The sequence below is a fragment of the Palaemon carinicauda genome, chromosome 13 (assembly GCF_036898095.1).
Source record: "Palaemon carinicauda isolate YSFRI2023 chromosome 13, ASM3689809v2, whole genome shotgun sequence".
In the NCBI taxonomy this organism is placed as follows: Eukaryota; Metazoa; Arthropoda; class Malacostraca; order Decapoda; family Palaemonidae; genus Palaemon; species Palaemon carinicauda.
This window is the reverse complement of record NC_090737.1, coordinates 122,195,461-122,201,460: the sequence shown is the minus strand read 5'-3', so window position 1 is coordinate 122,201,460 and position 6,000 is coordinate 122,195,461. Positions and strand designations below refer to the sequence as shown.

The 6,000-nt window shown below is 28.3% G+C and overlaps 1 pseudogene; it reads right to left on the bottom strand.

Moving 5' to 3' along the window:
- Positions 1-6,000, bottom strand: part of LOC137652054 (regulating synaptic membrane exocytosis protein 2-like) — a 163,133-nt pseudogene that overhangs the window by 12,069 nt on the left and 145,064 nt on the right.

The window sequence follows — 6,000 nt, the reverse complement described above, 5'->3', positions numbered from 1 at the left end:
CAATGTCATATTTCAGTTTCATCCCGAAAACACATTAAATAAGTCAGTCTCTTGTTCTCCATTATTTCCCATATCTTCCATTTCATGTTTAAGTAAAATGGATGTCGCTTAAAGGCGAGTGATAGAATGTAGGAAACTACAGGTGTAATGGGATACCTATAATACTAATCATATACCAATCTCTGTTTTATATACTTATTTATCTAATGGGATATGTATGTATGTATAAGTAAGATCCTGTGTAAATATCGTATGTATATATTCTTTAGGACAATGGTTGTTGTCATGAAGAGATGAAAATATAAGTGGAAAATGTTCAGCGCCATTATTGGAATTCCTATCACAGGTGATGTATGACCCGACTTTCAAAAATAACCTCATTAAATTACTCCAAAAACACCGTGAAGGGGGAGGGGTAAAGTAGTACTAAAAGTGATTCAGTGTAGCAAGGGGATAAGTGTCAACACAAGAAGTTCACGAGAGTAGTGTCTAATTTAATATTTATGTAATCAGCTGAGAGTGAGGGATTTTCACTCGGGAATCTGAACAGTGAAGAAGAGCGCTGGGCCCGGGGAATCCCTTCTGCAAGGAGGAGCCACTAGGTGGAAAATGCTGCAGTTGTACTGGTAGTTTCTGAAATTTAGCCTGCAAGTGTTTGCAGCTGAGTCTAGGTGAATTGTACCAATAATTTGTGTAGGGATTAGGATCAGCTTCAAAATTCTCGAACATGGCTGGGAGGTTAGAAACAGATGTTGACGAAAGGAAGTTCCTCTCTGAAAATGTGCAACTCAAAGTAGGACTCGTCTGTTAAATTCTGTCACTGTTGACATGTGTGTTAATATAACAGCAAAAATATGTGGGCAAGGGCACAGGCTTGCAGAAAAGAAACGCGTTGGTAAAGAGCAGACATAATTACAAATGAGTGGGCATAGCAGAAGATTTTTGACTGAGAAAACTGATAATAGGGAGAAAAACATATGACATAAGTCTTAAAATAAGGAAGGAGTTTAGCTAACAAGGGATATGGAGATCTAAAAAGCTATAAGTCTTAACAAGTTCGAAGTCTAGATGAAGGGAAGCAAAGTTATGTATATTCTAGATTTATTCAAAGCACACGAGTATTGCAGCAGGAAAAGACAGGGTGAAATAAGCTTCTAGTTCACAGTAATTGGAAAAAATGAGTAATGATATCGTAGTGAGAGAGAGAGAGAGAAAGAAGTCTCACTGAAGGAGTATTTGACTGTTCCGTTTTAGTTGGGAAAAGATTTAGGGAAAACGAAGAGGTGTTCAGAAGAGAGGTCTGGTGAAAGACTACGAAAGAATCGTAAAAGGAGCAGTCTGTTATCATTCAGATGTTTGAGGCTAGAGTTTCATTAACTATTGAACAAATCCACCCTCAGGGATATAACTCGATTGGTAGAAAAGATGAATAGGATTTTGTGAGATTAATTAGAATGTCAAGAAAATTCGTGTAATACCAGTAAGAGTATGAGACTTGTTTACTTCATGTACCTCGTTACAGGAATGTTTATAATTTATACAATGTCTTCGAGACCTTCGTGGGATATCTTGTCTATGTATATGTTCTTCTGTATGACAGAATTAAAGAAATCCAATCAAAGTAAAACTTGAATATTCTCCCTGTAAATATATACATACATTCACACCTATATACATACAGAATATACAATACATATGTCATTATACATACATTCGTTATATATATATATATATATATATATATATATATATATATATATATATATATATATATATATATGTATAAATATATATATATATATATATATATATATATATATATATATATATATATATATATGTATATATATCTATATACATATTTAAATATATATATATATATATATATATATATATATATATATATATATATATATATATATATATTATATATATATATATATTGAGTATATATATATATATATATATATATATATATATATATATATATATATATATATATATATATATATAAATCATAAAACTTTTGTATTTTAACTCTCTCTCTCTCTCTCTCTCTCTCTCTCTCTCTCTCTCTCTCTCTCTCTCTCTGAAATTTGTTCTTAATCCTATGAGAACTTGTTTTTGCATAAGAGTATGTGCTGTATTTGTAAATTATTAGTACCGAATGACAGAAATTCCCGGAACATAAAAAGTATAACTAATTCTAAGGCTATTATGAACATCTGTAATGCAGCCACTAATGAAACCATTTGATACATGGATTTGGATGAAATAAAAAAGATATAGAATATATAGATGGTATAGCGACGAATGCACAACCCTTACTCTATTTACCACCATTTCATGGTGAAATGGGTTCACAATGAAAGAGAGAATAGGCCTATGAGTGATATTCTTACCTCCAGGCTCTGACTTCCTCTTCTTGACGGTTGCTGACTGGTACACCTGAAATGATGAGGATATATCTTAGAATAATAGCAGGAAAGAAACGTTCTGAGACTATGCTCTTCAATCAAATCTTTAAGTTAGTACTGAGGATTATCATACAGTATTTATAAGGTAGGACTAGCATATTGAATCAAATCTTTTCGTTAGTGTGTTGAGGTTTATCCTACAGTATTTCCAAGATGGGACTAGGATATTGAATCAAATCATTCCTTAGAGTATTGAGGTTTATCAAACAGTATTTCCAAGGTAGGACTAGGATATTGAATAAAATCATTCATTAGAGTATTGAGGTTTATCAAACAGTATTTCCAAGATGGGACTAGGATATTGAATCAAATCATTCGACTATTTGTTATTATACACTATTTCTAAGATGGGACTAGGATACTGAATCAAATCATTTGAGTATTGTTATTATACAATATTTCTAAAATGGGACTAGGATATTGAATCGAATTATTTATTAGAGTATTGTTATTATACAATATTTCTAAGATCTGACTAAGATATTGAATTGAATCCTTCTTTAGAGTATTGTTTCTATACAATATTTCTAAGATGGGACTTAGATATTGAATCAAATCATTCATTAGTATTGAGGTTCATCATACAGTATTTCCAAGCTGGAATAAGATATTGTATCAAATAATTTCTTCAGATTATTGAGTTATTATACAATATTTCCAAGATGAGACTAAGATACTGAACCAATTCATTCAATAGAGTATTGAGTTTTTATACAATATTTCTAAGAATGGACTAGGATATTGAATCGAATAATATATAATATTTCCAAGATGGGACTAAGCTATTGAATAGAAAAAAAAAATGTTTAGATTATTGGGTTATTATACAGTATTTCAAAGATAGTATTCACGAGCCATGAATAAAATCTAAGATGAATCAATAAAGGCATAAGATATTGAACCAAATAACTTCATTAGAGTATTTAGAGTTATTATAAAATATTTCCAATCAAATCTAAATTGAATCAATAAAGGCTTAAGATATTGAACCAAATAACTTAATTAGAGTATTTAGAGTTATTATAAAATATTTCCAAGATAATGTTCACGAGCCATGAATCAAATTTAAGACAAATAAGGGCTTAGTATTAGGTTATTTAAGCCCCCTTTACTTATCAGGCTAACATACGTGAATACAGGTAAAAATGTTAATGGGTACACAGTATTAATGTGTTAAAAAATGTACAACAGCAATACCATCACTGTCAGGATGTGATTTTAAAGATGTTATTTAAAACCACAATAACAATGGAATTAAAGGCCTGAATATTTTTGGAATTATTAGGGATTTCAAGTTAATGTATAATTCACAGAGATTAGCATACATTTTGTAGATGTTTTTAAAACTAAACGAAAAATACTCCGATGACTGACATGTGTGAAATATCAAGTTAGTGGAAAAACCAACATACTTATGTTGGTATTCCAAAATATCAAAATATGAAAAACTAGGCTCAAAACAGATTTTCATGTATTTATACATAGATATAACGATTATAGATTTAGTTAGTCTCCTGTGTAAATCTATATGTCTTACAATACATACAATTTAAAATATAAGAAACAAACACACACAAACTCTCTCTTACACATTTGCACGCATGAATAAATACACTGAATAATTAGGGAAAAAAACCATTTCTGAAATATTGAAAGCTCTTGAACTTCCCGAATTTTTAAATAGAATGGAAAAATTCTCCTCTGAAAAAAAGAATACTTAGTATAAATTATTAAGTGATTGGGTAACTGTATCGAATAATAAGTCCAACGGTAAACCGCATGTGAGCAGCCCCAGATAGGTTTCTGTATATGTGCATATATATATATATATATATATATATATATATATATATATATATATATATATACACACACACACACACACACATATATATATATATATATATATATATATATATATATATATATATATATATATGTGTGTGTGTGTGTGTATATATATATATATATATATATATATATATATATATATATATATATATATATATATATATATATATATATATATATATACACACACACACACACATATATATATATATATATATATATATATATATATATATATATATATATATATATATATATATATATATATATACATATATATACAATGTAATTTTTTCTTCTTATTTTATATATTATCTCTTTCAATTTCTCGTCCTGCATGTAAAAGGAATTTTTGCGAAATTCTACCATCTACAAAATGAACTTAAAAAATTATTAATAATAATAATAATAATAAAACTTATTCATTCTCATCCCAACTTCACCTTTCTTTTCTTTCTATAAAGGTTGCCCTTATTATGTAGATTCTTATATAAGATTTTATCTCATTGTAATACATGTAGGCATATATGAATATATCCCACAAAATCTCTCTCTCTCTCTCTCTCTCTCTCTCTCTCTCTCTCTCTCTCTCTCTCTCTCTCATTACAGTATATGGACTTACATTACTCAGTTAAATAGATTTCCTTATATTAGGATACTGTTTTTTATGCTAAGCTAATACTTTTGATAACAACATTGATTTGTCTGGTACAGCTTTTATATTGCTCTAAATAATAGCTCTCGAAAATTGCCACGATTTTTTTTTTTTAAATTAGCATTAAAATGTCGTGTGTTAAACTATTATTGACTCTAAAAAAACCTATAATTTTCGTGTGTTAGGAAGACTTTTTTCACTCAGAAAATCACCTGATACACTAGTATGATTTAATTTTTCCGTGTTATTCTTTTATATTTCTTTACGTATAACCAGCGTCATTGATAAACCCTATGTTGATAATCCTTTTCTTTTACTAAAAGAGAAAAAATCAGACATATCTTTTTATTATTCAACAAAATTAGTCTCAATTTTACCAAGTACTAAATTCGACAAGAAAACTATTTGTCTAGATAAATGATGAGCACTTGACTCTTAAATTCATGTTTCATATATTTCACAGACGAACACACACACACACACACACATACACACACACACACACACACACACATATATATATATATATATATATATATATATATATATATACATATATAAACAGTATATATATACGGTATATATATATATATATATATATATATATATATATATATATATATATATATATATATATATATATATATATATATATATATATATATGTATATATATATAATATAAGGCAAAATTAAAACAAAACATAAGAACAGTGCAAACAGAACTCATTCATCGTCCAAAAACTAGAAATAACAATGCAAGGTTTACGTCCTTCTAAAATACTTTCTTCATATACCAATGAAGATGTGTTGCTCATATGCCAACAGTTAACTTATGCTTATACAAAACATACATGCATATACATATTTACACAGTTACAACGTACATTCTGGCAGCTCTAAATGCCAGTTTGAAATTATTATTTTGCATTGCAAGTTATTCGTGTAAGATACTGGTAAATTTGGAGTAAATATGATCATAAACATCGATTACATTATCAACTTATAAAAATCTTTT